This window comes from Bos grunniens, chromosome 17 (assembly GCF_055505025.1).
Source record: "Bos grunniens cultivar Pamir isolate PY7600 chromosome 17, Bosgru_T2T1.0, whole genome shotgun sequence".
Taxonomy (NCBI): domain Eukaryota; kingdom Metazoa; phylum Chordata; class Mammalia; order Artiodactyla; family Bovidae; genus Bos; species Bos grunniens.
The window spans coordinates 3,923,043-3,937,773 of NC_141181.1; the positions used below are offsets into that span (position 1 = coordinate 3,923,043).

At 41.5% G+C, this 14,731-nt stretch overlaps 1 long non-coding RNA gene across 1 annotated transcript; it reads left to right on the forward strand.

Annotated features, from left to right (window-relative positions):
• The first annotated feature begins 12,535 nt into the window (after positions 1-12,535).
• Positions 12,536-14,442, forward strand: LOC147354937 (uncharacterized). The gene is made up of 2 exons (XR_015144108.1): positions 12,536-13,458; positions 14,199-14,442. It is a non-coding gene; the product is annotated as an uncharacterized LOC147354937 (long non-coding RNA).
• The last annotated feature ends 289 nt before the right edge of the window (positions 14,443-14,731 follow it).

Here is a 14,731-nt window from a genome sequence, read left to right on the forward strand (position 1 = left end):
GGAGAAGGGAATGGCAATCCACTCCAGTATTCTTGCCTGGAGAATTCCATGGACAGAGGAGCCTAGAGGGCTAAAGTTCATGGGGTTGAAAAGAGTTGGACACGACTGAGAGACTAACACAGTAACAGATGAGAGCCATTACTGACTGTGTTGGATAATCTCCATTTGCCCCTCCAGAACTACTCTCTGTACCTCCCCACTTAGCCTGTGTCCTGAAAGACTGGTCTGTATGGGCTGTATTAAGGCTTCCCGGTTGTCTAGTTTTCTCTCAGATTTGGCCAAAGGGAAGTACTGTCAGAAACTGGACGGCTGGGACTTCCCAGTGGTCAAAACTCTCAGCTTCCAGTGCAGGGGGGAGAAGGTTCAATTCTTGGTTGGGGAACTAAGATCCCACATACTGCACAGCACAGTCAAAACATATTAAATTTTAGCAAATTGGAAGGCAAAGAGAACGAGCTCAGAGATGTGGTTGTCTTCCTCCTCCAAAGTCCCCAGCTCCAGAGAGTGTAAGGGCTCCCCATCCCTTGTTGATTTCCCATTATCCTTCTCACATATTTTGTAAATAGACCATTTATTAAAGACTCCTCAACCACACACACACAGTGTGAGTTGGTAATATGTTTCTTGCCCAAATACTAATTAATAAAGGAGTCAAGTCTTCCGAACAAAGTAGGTGATCAAGCTAGGTGGTGTGTCTTGTAGCACAAAAGATAGACTATATAGTCATGAGAGTAGTTTTTGGAATCGCTCATTCATTGGCTCTGAAGTACTTTCCAAAACAGAAGTTCAAAAATTGTTTATAGCATATTCCAAATACCTAGTCTCTGAAGGTAACTACTTTGATGGAAGCGCCCTTCATTTAGCTATTGAATTTCTGGATGTTTGCTGCTTTTAAACATCTCAAGACATTATCATCACATTTTGTGATTTTAAAAATGAATATTTCTCATTTAAAAAATAGGTACTTTGGAATTCCTGAATGTAAAATCAAATTTGGGTTTAATACTGGTCCAGACAGTAAAACCAGGAAATAGCTTATTGCTAAAAAGAGAGACGGAGAGAGAGAGGAAAAAAAAATGAGAAAGAGATGTGTGAGAATAGATTGGACATAACAGGACACTAAGAAAGAAATAAGATTGCTTCCAACAAACACTTGATTAAGTAGATGTAAGTAAAATTTTCATATTGTAAGGAATGGGTTGTCTTTGTAAAATCTGCATATGCTTGCAGAATCCTTGGTTTCTTTAGACTTTAAAAAAAAAAAAAAGTTTTCTTTTTTTAAAGGACTCAATACCTAAGACAAAAAGTTGAAACCTGACCTAGTGGCCAGTTCCCTATTTGGAGCCACTTAATTTCATAAAGCTGGTGTTAAGCTATTCTCTTTCTTTCTTCTGTACATAATGTACTATATTGAGCTGTTATTGTGGGTTAAAAATACATGACGAACATTTTGAATGTTCTCAGTGTTTTTAATTTAGATTTGCACAATCATAGAAATTAGAGATGGAAAAACTAGGATTCTTGCTTTTAATATAAACCGTAGACCGAGGTTTGAGGCTTGGTTCCCCTTTTTCTGATTAATGAGGCTGGGGAGAGGGAGTGTGAAGAAAACCCTTTGGGCCATTGCTTCCATTATTTCAGGATTTCTGAACTACTGTTATCTCTTTAATGGAGCACCATTACTTCAGTAATTTATCCTGAAGACCTAACAAATAATGTCTCTCTCTTGGCATTACATTTTAAACTTATTGGTTGACAAAGGCTATGTCTCTATGAACTGCAGTATATTTGAGCAAAGGATGTTGTCACTGCAATTAACTATAATATCAAGATTGGCCTTAAAAAGGCAGCAACCATGGAATTCTCCAATCCCTTGTGTTTGGGGCCATAGAGACAACAAAATCCAGCCTGTCTTTTAGTCATATTTAATTCATATGATGGAATATTGGCACACATAGAATCCTATGTAACTTATTTTGTTAACAATGATCTATATCTTTAATTCCTTTAATCTGCTCATAGCTCAATGTTTCTTTTTTTTTTCTACTTGGAGCAAATGGTCTTTTAAATCCTCTATTCCTTTGGAGATTCTCCTAGTTTGGCTTTCTTTTCTCAAGTACAGCTCCATTTTAAACTCAGATAGCTGAAAGGAACCTTATAAATCATCTAGTTGCTCATCTCATTTCAAATATGAGGACATTAAACCCAAAAAGTGATTTGCTATTATTATGCTCAAACTTTCTCCTGATATTCACTAACAAGGTACAATGTACTGTAATTTTAACAATAACATTTGAAAGAGAATATAAGCAACTTTCTAGAAGTTTCAGCCAAGTTTTTTTAACAGTTTGAAATTCTACTAAAATGTCCTATTTATTTCAAATTGGTTATTTCAAAACCAAACTCATAGTTAAGACTGTCTCATTTCAATGTAAACTGATAGCACATCAAGACTGATTCAGCCCTGATCAAATGCTGTGTTCAGTTCAGTTCAGTTGATCAGTCGTGTCTGACTCTTTGTGACCCCATGAACCACAGCATGCCAGGCCTCTCTGTCCATCACCAACTCCCAGAGTCCACCCAGACCCATGTCCATTGAGTCGGTGATGCCATCCAACCATCTCGTCCTCTGTCGTCCCTTTCTCCACCTGCCCTCAATCTTTCTCAGCATCAAGGTCTTTTCCAATGAGTCAGCTCTTTCCATCAGGTGGCCACAGTATTGGAGTTTTAGCTTCAACATCAGTCCTTCCAATGAACACCTGGGACTGATCTCCTTTAGGACGGACTGGTTGGATTTCCTTGTAGTCCAAGGGACTCTCAAGAGTCTTCTCCAACACCACAGTTCAAAAGCATCAATTCTTTAGCGCTCAGCTTTCTTTATAGTCCAACTCTCACATCCATACATGAATACTGGAAAACCTATAGCCTTGATTAGACGGACCTTTGTTGGCAAAGTAATGTCTCTGCTTTTAAATATGCTATCTAGGTTGGACATAACTTTTCTTTCAAGGAGTAAACGTCTTTTAATTTCATGGCTGCAGTCACCATCTTCAGTGATTTTGGAGCCCAAAAAAATAAAGTCTGACACTGTTTCCACTGTTTCCCCATCTATTTCCCATGAAGTGATGGGATCAGATGCCATGATCTTCGTTTTCTGAATGTTGAGCTTTAAGCCAACTTTTTCAGTCATCTCTTCCACTTTCATCAACAGGCTCTTTAGTTTTTCTTTGCTTTCTGCCATAAGGGTGATGTCATCTGCATATATGAGGTTATTGATATTTCTCCCAGAAATCTTGATTCCAGCTTGTGCTTCCTCCAGCCCAGCGTTTCTCATGATGTACTCTGCATACAAGTTAAATAAGCAGGGTGACAATATACAGCCTTGACGTACACCTTTTCCTATTTGGAACCAGTTCCATGTCTAGTTCTAACTGTTGCTTCCTGACCTGCATTAGGTTTCTCAAGAGGGAGGTCAAGTGGTCTGGTATTCCCATCTCTTTCAGAATTTTCTACAGTTTATTGTGACCCACACAGTCAAAGGCTTTGGCATATTCAATAAAGCAGAAATAGATGTTTTTCTGGAACTCTTGCTTTTTCGATGATCCAGTGGATGTTAGCAATTTGATCTCTAGTTCCTCTGCCTTTTCTAAAACCAGCTTGTACATCTTGAAGTTCACAGTTCACATATTGCTGAAGCCTGGCTTGGAGAATTTTGTGCATTACTTTACTAGCGTGTGAGATGAGTGCAATTGTGCGGTAGTTTTGAGCATGCTGTGTTAGCTAGCTATATTTTCATATATGTCTCACTTCCTCCTTACCAGATATATAATATATAATTATATTATATATTATATATATTTATATATGATTATAGTATATATTATAATACATTATTAACATAATATTATATATATATATTATTGCTGCTGCTAAGTTGCTTCAGACGTGTCCGACTCTGTGCGACCCCATTGACGGCAGCCCACCAGGCTCCCCCGTCCCTGGGATTCTCCAGGCAAAAACACTGGAGTGGGTTGCCATTTCCTTCTCCAATGCATGAAAGTGAAAAGTGAAAGTGAAGTCGTTTAGTCCTGTCCGACTCTTAGCAGCCTACCAGGCTCTGCTGTCCATGGGATTTTCCAGGCAAGAGTACTATAATTAATTATATATAATATATAATTATAATATGTTATATATAATATATAATTATATAATATAATAATATAGTATATAATAATATGTAATATATTCTACAATCATATTATAAATATTATATATTAATATGTTTATAATTTGTAATTATAATTTTATATATTATATATTTTATATTTGATTATAATATATATTATAGTTTTATAATATATATTATAGTTATATAATATATATAATATATAACATATACATTATATATTATATATATTATAGTTATAATATATATTACGTATTATATAATAACTAAATTATATATTATAATAAATAATATAACAATTATACTATTATATATAATATAATATATATTATATATAATTAATATAATACACATTAATTATCTAATATAATAGTTATATATATAATTATATGACTATATATAGTTTAACTATAATTTATAGTTTATAAGTCAATTTGGCCATGTCAGTAGGTTTAGAATTTGGCAGTGCCTATAAATTTTACTTAATCTCACTTTATGATGAAATTTTGCTGAGTAAATAGAATTAAGGGAATCAAAAAATGATTGATCATAGGCTTTTTAAAAAAATATTGCCTAAAATAGGAAAAGACATGGAGTTGAAGGTAAGAGCCCATTCTAGATTAAACAGTATTTTAGAAAGGCAGGTGCTGACTAAATGTATAGAATGAAAAAAGAGTCTTGAAAAGATTTATTTTATTCTTTTTGGATATCAGTTTTTCCAGTAGTCACGTATGGATGTGAGAGCTGGACCATAAAGGGTGAGCACCAAAGAACTGATGCTTTTGAACTGTGGTGATGGAAAAGACTCTTTTGATTTACTTTGACAGCAAAGGTGGGAGGAGAAGGGGACAACAGAGCATGAGATGGTTGGATGGCATCACTGACTTGATGGACATGAGTTTGAGCAAGCTCCCGGAGTTGGTGATGGACAGGGAAGCCTGCCATGCTGCAGTCCATGGGGTTGCAAACAGTCAGACACAGCTGAGCAAATGAACTGAACTGAACTGAACTGAATCCAACGGAAGAGTTCTGAAAAATATCATGGAGAGATAAGAAGGCCTTCTTAAATGAACAGTGCAAAGAAGTATAGGAAAACAATAGAATAGGAAAGACTAGAGATCTCTTCAAGAAAATTGAGGGTATCAAGGGAACATTTCATCCAAGGATGAGCACAATAAAGGACAGAAATGGTAAGGATCTAACAGAAGCAGAAGAGATTAAAAAGAGATGGCAAGAATACACAGAAGAACTATACCAAAAAGGTCTTAATGACCCGGATAACCACAATGGTGTGGCCACTCACCTATGTCACTCTGACAACCCGGAATCTGAAGTCAAGTGGGCCTTGGGAAGCATTACTGCAAACCAGGAGGTGATGGAATTCCGGCAGAGCTATTTAGAATCCTAAAAGATGACACTATTATTAAAGTGCCGCACTCAATATGTCAGCAAATTTGGAAAACTCACAGGACTCAAAAAGGTCAGTTTTAATTCCAATCCCAAAGAAGGGTGATGCCAAAGAAAGTACAAATTACCAGACAATTGTGCTCAATTCACATGCTAGTGAGTTTATGCTCAAAATCCTTCAAGCTAGACTTCAACAGTATGTGAAATGAGAACTTCCAAATGTACAAACTGGCTTTAGAAAAGGCAGAGAAACCAGAGATTCAGTTTTTGCCAACATTCGTTGGATAATAGAGAAAGCAAGGGAATTCCAGAAAAATATCTACTTCTGTTTAATTGACTATGCAAAAGCCTTTGACTGTGTAGATCCCAACAAACTGTGGAAAATTCTTAAAAGAGATGGGAATACCAGACCACCTTACCAGTCTCCTGAGAAATCTGTATGTAGGTCAAGAAGCAAGAGTTAGAGCCTTACATGGAACAACTGGCTGGTTCAAAATTAGGAAAGGAGTATGACAAGGCTGTATACTGTCACCCTGTTATTTTAACTTATATGCAGAGTACATCATGCGAAACACCGGGCTGGATGAATCGCAAGCTGGGATCAAGATTGCCAGGAAAAATTTCAACAACCTCAGACATACAGATGATACCGCTCTATTGGCCAAAAACGAAAAGGAACTAAAGAGCCTCTTGATGAAGGTGAAAGAGGAGAGAAAAATCTGGCTTAAAACTCAACACTCAAAAAAATTAGGACTATGACACCCAGTCTCATTATTTTATGACAAATAGATGAGGAAGAGGTGGAAGCAGTGACAGATTTTATTTTCCTGGGCTCTGAAATCACTTCGGACAGTGACTGCAGCCATGAAATAAAAAGACAATTGCTCCTTGGGAGGAAAGCTATGACAAATATGGACAGCATATTAAAAAGCAGAGACATCACTTTGCCAACAAAAGTCCCTACAGTCAAAGCTCTGCTTTTTCCAGTAGTCATGAATGGATGCCAGAGTTGCTCCATAGGGAATACTGTGTTGAAGAACTGATGCTTTCAAATAGCGGTGCTGGAGAAGGCGCTTGAGAGTCTCTTGGACAGCAAGGAGATCAAACCAGTTAATTCTAAAAGAAATCAACACTAAATATTCATTGGAAAGACTGATGCTGAAGCTCCAATACTTTGGCCACATGATGTAAAGAGCTGACTCATTGGAAAAGACTCAGCAGCTGGGGAAGATTGAAGGCAAAAGGAGAAGCAGGCAGCAGAGGAGGAGATACATGGCATCACCGACTCAATGAACGTGAATCTGAGCAAACCCCGAGATAATGAAGGACAGGGAAGCCTGGCATGCTGCAATCCGTGAAGTTGCAAAGAGTGAGACACAACTTAGCTACTGAACAACAACAATAAGGGGCATCTAATTAGCATAAACTAGGTGTGGTTGAAAGGGGTTTATTGTGAAAACAAAGAACACTCCTCCCACCCCCATCACTTTCCCTTTCACTCAGGAAATTTCAAGGTTAAGAGATGGTCCTGCCTCAAGAACCAGGAACAAAGACTAAAATACATATTTCTTATTATATCACAAGATCACATTGGTATAAAAGGGGTGATGGGAGATGAAACAGTGGAGGAAACAGGTGTCCAAATACAAAAGGACCTTATTAAAGTTACATGTATCCAGCAGTCATTAGGGAAATACTGAAATAGTCAAAGGGAGTGATATAGTCATATTTGCATTTTCCAGAGATCCCTCTAGGAACAGTGTGGACAGTGGATGGAGACATGTGAGACTGACAGCCAACGCCAGTGAGTACTGGGATAGAGCTATGGCGATGCCATTGAAGAGGCATAGGCAGATGGTAGACACAGAACAAAGGTCGATTTTGTGGGACTTCATTGGATACCTGATGAGAGGAGCAAAGGGGAAGAAGAAATTAAGGATCACTCTTAGATTTCAAGCTTAGGTGACCAGGTGGACAGTGACCCAAGTAGCCAAGCACCCAGTAGAGACGAAGAAGGACTGGCTTTCAGGCAGATGTCAGTGAGAACCCTTTTGGACTTGCTGACATCCCAGGGAATCATTCTAGTAGATATGCTAAGGAGGAAACTAGAAAGACATAAATGGAGCTCAGAAGAAATACCTTACAGGAGATAAAGATTTGGGAGTTATAGGCCTGTGGTTAGCCATGGAAATAGCGAGGCCAAGGTAAAAAGATATGACACAGCCTCTTTAGAGCAAGCGTGCATGGAGACCCCTCTTCACCCATAAGAAGGAAGCCTAATTGGAAGGTACATGCCTAAGGGCACTCCCCACTCTTGACAGAGCTCTCTGGCTAGGAGGGCAGGAGCCTGGATCTGCCTAAAGGAGCTCTTCGGCAACATGGCTCTTAGGAAGCAGGTGCGCTCAAAGAAAGGCTTCTAACGTAAAGGCTTCCTGTGTAATGGCCACCATCATAACTGCACCACCAGTGTAGAGTCAAAACTGCTCCATGTGAAACCTGAATTATAGTATGTAGTGATATATGCGAGCTTTTGTATACAGTCAGTCCTCATCACTCCAGATTCTTTATTTGCAAATTCACTTACTCAAATTTATAACCTCAAAGTCAACACTCACAATGTTTTTGCGGTCATTTGTGGACATGCCTGAAGTGTCAAAAACTCGAGTCCCTGACGTACACAATGCCAACTGAGGTTGAACAGCTGATAGTCTCCCTTCTTGTTTCTAGTCTCATGCTGTAAATGAGTGTCCTTTTCAAGGCAGTTGGTATCATATATTTTACACTTTTGCACTTCTGGCTGGTAATTTAGCTGTTTAAAAATGCTCCCAGCATAGTGGTTAAGTGTGGTCTACTATTCTAAACACAAGGCTATAATGTGCCTTATGAAGAAAATATAGGTGTTAGATAAGCTTCGTTCAGGTATGAGCTATATAGTGCTGTTGGCTATGAGTCCAATGTTAATGAATCAATAATATATATTAAACAAATTGTCTTTAAATAGAAATATACACAAAACAAGGTCATGTATTGACCGAATTATGAAAATGTGACCAGAGGCTTGCAGGAACCCAACCCTGTATTTTCCCTAGGATTATGTATGCTCAGTTACTCAGTCATGTCCAACTCTCTGTGGTCCCACAGGCTGTAGCCCACCAGGCTCCTCTCTCCACTGAATTTTCCAGGCAAGAATACTGAAGCAGGTTGCCATTTCCTCCTCCAAGGGACCTTTTTGACCCAGGAGCTAAACCCGCATCTTTGATTGGCAGGCAAATTCTTTACCACTGCGCCACCAGCAGTGGTTTGCTATTCATTAATCCAGTGTTCACAGTGACTGTATAGGATATAATTACTGCAAGTAACAAGGATTAACCATATTTGCAGAAGTCTAGAATGAGCCAAGAGCCACATCAGTGCTAAACGAAGCTCCTAATTTATTTAAAACAGCTCATTATACACTCACCTAAGGTTCAGAGTAAGGTATTGTTTTTGAGTTTTTATTTGGGCTTCTGAGGATGGGGCAGGGTTGAGGGGAGATTTACTCTTTGAATCACCTGACCAGTGACTGCTGTCATGCGAACTGAAGAAGTAAAGCACATCATGGAGTCCAGGGTCCCATCCTGCCACGTATTTACTCTGTGATCACAGACAAGGGTGTGCTCTCTCTGAATTTTCATGCCTCGCCCATGAAACCAGGCAATGACACCTCAGATCCCTACCAGTTCTGACAGTTCATGATGCTGTAGCCAGTCCCAAAGCAAGAGACACTGCCATCCACTGTGACTCTAGGACGGCATAAGGCTTGGGAAGAAGGATTTACTGTACTGCCTTTCCTATATTCCCCAGAGCAACCTGAGGACAGACTCATTAGATTATTGACTTAAAGATTCTGCAACTCTTGTCTAATTTTAACTTTTATGACAGTAATAAACCCAAAGGAAAACTGTAAAACAAAGCAAAATACTCTCAATTATGTTAAACTTAAAATGCCATTAAAAGTAGAAAAGAAAAAAGAGAAGAGTGCCTAACTGTAATTATTTAAAGCAAATGACTTCAATGATCCAGGCTAGACCAAGATGCCGTGCATACCAGGCTACCCTGAGCATCCCACTCTGTCTTTCAGGTCTCTCCAAGGGACCCCAGCGTGTCTTACCAGCAATCGAATGCTCCATTAAGCACTTGGCGAAGGAGTGGATGGACATGTGTGACCCAGACATTTCCATGGAAGGTTAGCTTTCCAGATGGAGTCCTCATTTTCATAATGTGTGTAGGATTAAGATGTAATCCACTATTTCAAAGAATACAATAATACACAAAAAAATGCTCTGATTTATTTTTCCTCTTCTTTAACTGTAGAGGATACATCAATAAACAGAATTTTTCTTCAACAAATGGTATCTCTCTTCCAAATTAACAGAGGGTAACCTCAGGTATTAATAGTAATGGAGAAAGTTGAGAGGATTAAGCATGCACATACAAAGGATTTGTGCACACACACACAAATTATCTTGCCTTATCATTTTCTTCAACCAAGTGAAAAAATCACCATGCTATCTGCAGGCTCAGATCTAACATCTGAGGGGTCCAGCCACCTTCTCTTCCTCCACTACCATCCCATACTTGGAGGGCTTTTTATATGCACTGGTGTATTCACCAGCATACAGTGACAGCCCAATCGCCTTTCTCAATGACGGAAAAGCCCTTGCAGGTGCTAGCAGTGGTTCAGAGCCACTGAGCTGGGGAATTTTGAGATGCTGGGTACTCAGGATGTGGTCTAGAGGTGAGCATCTGGACCACACCATTTGAGTTCCTCAGGTTCCTCATCCTGTGCGATGGGATACAACCAAACTGGCATCTCTCTGAAGATGTAATTTTTTTCTTTCTCCACATATGATAATGCATGTGTTTTTCCATGGTTTTCATAAGTACTGCTCCAACTCTAAACATCTCAGTATGTTGAAAGCTGTTTCTCTTGGAGGATTCAAAGCATAACAATGTATTGCAGTGTGTGTAATACACTTGTAAATGCAGGAGCACTCTGGACTTCTGTGGGGGGTGGGGGGTGGTGGAGAGTCTCTTCTATACGGAAGCATCTCAAGACATAAAATGAATAAAATTGGTGTTTCAGTGAGAAACAACTGTACTTTCCCCGGCACATTTATGAAATACAGAAATGTAACCTCATTGCTTTCCCTCCACTTGATCATCTCCTCTAGAAGCGCCACGAAAGCCCTGTGGCTGCAGGACTCAGTCCGTCTTTGGCGCCTGGCCCAGTGCCTGGCATCTACTGAATGGTCAATAAATGCTTATTGAATGAATACATTTAATTCACCCTTTTAATCAGCAGAACGTCAGCGCCTCTGCTCCAAACAATTGGATTAATTTCAAAACCCACATAATAAAGTCAGTCTGTGTTCGCCATCCCACATCTCTTTCTATGGCTGGAGATGTTTTTAATCTTGGGAAATCCATGGGGCTGGGTGGTGTGCTTGCATAGTCCACATTAGGAGGACCCGACTTCCTTCTCTGGGGCTGCTCAAACAGTTATGTGCGTGCTTATCTTTTGACTTTAGGCAACAGACTGGGTCCTGGCAGCAGCAGCTGTGACGAGACAGTCACTGGACAGGAGGAGAGCTGAGGGTAAGGTGCCCAGTCCTCACCCCCTTCAGAACATATTCACGACACACCCAATGGTCCCACAGCTTCGGCTGGAAGCAGCCAGGATCCACGGCCTCTCAGTTAGTGTACTTAGCTCCTATCGTCTCTTCCTCCCTAAATGTCCTGGCGCTCAGAAGTCTGCATGGCCAGAGGCAAGCGCACCATGGAAACTGTCAGAAGCTGATGAAAGGCAACGCCGCTCTCCTGCTCCAGTTTCTTCACCAAAAAGTCGGGGAGCAGGGGTGGATATTTCTCTGGCAGTCCAGAGGTTAAGCCTCTGTGCTTCTACTGCAGCAGTGCACAGGTTCAGTCCTTGGTTGGGGAACTAAAATCCCACAAGCCATGTGTTGTGGCCAAAACTCATCACAATAAACTCAAAAAATGGGCAAAACCACTCACTAACAGGCAGCTAGGCCATCAGCCCAGCATCCACCTCAGGAGGGTCTGCAGAGACCCATACGCAATGACAGACATCAGAGAGACAAATCAGTAAGGGGCTGGGGGAGGGGAACAAATCAGCGATATAAAAAAGAAAAGCCCCACTGCTGTTCAGGGGATCTTAATTCCACGACCACAGATTGAACCTGAACCCTCCGTAGTGAAAGCTCGGAGACCTAACCACTGGACCACTGGAGAATTCAGCCAGCTGACAAAAGGCAGGAGGCTTTCGGTTGCTTTTCCCAAAAAAGGGGGTGTTCAAAGCATTTCAACATTTTTAAATTGATGTTTGTAGTCCCTTAAACTAAATATACAAGATAAAAATACATTTAGAATTACAAACTTAGATAAAAGACCTGCACTGATGCTGTCCTCACGTCATGCATATGAAAAGAAGGTAGAAAACCACAGACAGTGCACCCAGGGCTGTGGCGAACCAGCCCCCAGCGCAGCCTGGACCAGGGCCAAGAAAGGGCAGCTGCCCAGGCGCCCCTGCTGCCCTGCCTCCCACCTGCTGGGGCCCCACGTGCCCCCCACCAGCCAACCTCTCTCCTGGCTGGCACAGGAGCCTTAGCAACAGACATGCCACATTCTCTCCTCTCACGGGGAACCCAACAGACGCACCCATGGGCAGCAGTCATCTCACCACTCTTTTTAGGTGGAGCTCATACAGGCCTACCACACAACGCAGTCCACGGCCAAGCAAGTGCCTCGTGACACACATGCGCAGTGCTACAAGTGATCTCAGCTGTTACATAAGCCTCATGAAGTCACAGGCGCAGTGCTACAAACGAACCTCAGCTGTTACGTAATCATTATTTACAAAATGTGGAGCGAGAAAGCCTGAACAGGACATCTTGGCTAATGTGCTCTCTCCCCACACCCTTCCAACCTGTGCTCAAATACTGGCCCCAAGGAGACCCATCTGACCGTCCTGTTTAATACTGCAGCCCACCTCCACCCAGAACACTGGACTCTCTTCACCCAGCTCCAAGCTTTCATTTTCCAAACTCTTAGCACCTTCAAGAACAGAGAGGCAGCATCCGCACAAAGCCCTTAAAAAGCTGAGGTTGTCAGGAAAGGAGCCAGGAGCATAGCCCTGAGACAGCTCCAAGTGCTGTGGAGACACGAGGGAAAATAGATGTAGAAACGGGAGAGCCAGGCTGGAATAGAATGAGAGCGGGAATCCAGCGTTTGCTCAGAGCCTGGAAGGAAGTGAGAGCTGGGCTGGGTGAAGGCGGACGAGGGGCACAGATGTGGCCTCTGGCAAATAGGGCCCGACTCGCCAAGGCATTGCCCTCCCTCCGAGGTCTCCAAACACACCCGCCTTTTACCAGGTCTTCTGTGTGCAGAGCTGTAACTGCACAGGGACCGTAGCTACTTCTGTGTAAGACACGCCTCTTTCCTAGCCCCGCCCCCACCGCCCTCTGGGGAGCGCCCGACTTTTGCCAGCCCTGTGCCATCACTGTGCATGTTGGACGGATGCCAGCAGAAAAAGCGATGGCACTTGAGTGGCTGCGTGTGTCCAGTGAGTGGTGATGTTCTCTGTGTGCAGGGAACGTGGAGAAATCCAACTGCAAACAGCACTGCTCTCCTCCCAGCCCCACATTTGTAGAATATTCTGGAAAAGGCTCAACTCATACAAAGAAGACCTAAAGTGACGATGCTCCCCTACAACCATCAGGAGACCCTCAAAACAGTCACTTTGGTCAGAAAGGGAAAAGAAGCCTGCTCAGTCATGCTAAGGGGAGAGAGGTGTGTCTGGGATCAAGGTAAGTTCAAGTAGTCTCATTCAACAGTTTTGAGAAGGTCACATGGAAGAATGGTATCTCTGACCCAAGCATCCAGGCCTGGGTGTTTTCTTAAACAAGGCCCCTCTCTTCCTAGTAGTCCTCAGAGGAATTAGAAAAATATATGCTGCACAGATTTCTTGAATTCCCCGTGTGGGACAACGGTTAACTGTCTTCTTTGTCCCAAAGGAGAATAGTTGTCTGTAGTATCAGACCACATGTGTTAGCATCTTCCCTGCCCTCCTGAGCTTGGCTGTGGGACTGTCCGCTTGTAAAACATTTCTATCCCACAGTGTCACAGTCAATCACTAGAAATTTAATTTTACTTTTACACTTGTCCAGCTCCTCGGGCAACACATTACTTAGTCATAACAGCAAACATCCATCACATCTATTTTCTCTCCAATCCAAGTAAAAACTCAAATAATATCATGAATCTAAAACTAGAAGAAACCATTGTAATTTCCTGGCCCTAAAACTGAATGCATTTTAAACCAAGTTTTAGACAAAGTTTTTCTTTTTTTTTAGCTTTCTCAAAACTATCTAGATCTGGTTTTCTAATTATTCATCTGTAACTAAACTAGAATACAAAACTATGTTAATCCCAATCTCCCAATTTATTACTTGCCACCATATTTCCCCTTTGGTGTCCATGAGTTTGATTTCGAGATGAGAGTGTGTTTCTGTTTTGTAAATAAGTCCATTTGTATCATTTTTATTAGCTTCCACATGTAAGTGATACCGTTATGATAGATACCAGCATCCGGCTCCTCCTCACTACAGAACATCTGAAGGAGAAGCTGTAGTGTCATCGGGGTCCTTTTCTGGATGTCCCAACCATTCTTGTCCCGGAAATCTGGCTTGTTCTGCACAATGATTCTTCTGGAAGCACATTTCAGATGTGCACCTGCTCCGAAATGAGTCAATGAGTCCTCCCACCATCATTTAATAAAAAATAAAATCCCAGTGGGTCTCATGCTCCACTGTAGCTTCCACGCCAGCCCTGTGGAAGGCCATGGCTTTCCCCAGTGTCTTGAACTTTTCCACCTTCATGCTTTGCTCATGCACTTCCTCAGCCTGGGGCGTCCTTTTCCCACTTCCATTCCCTGGTTGAAATCCCATCTATCCCAGATGTCAGGCTCCTCCCTAGAGAAGCCTACTACTATACCCTACTGCCACCTCCAACTGGCTAGATCTGAAGTGCTATTCCAACAAAATTTTGGCACACCTGACCTTTGGGTTAGAGTCATACTCA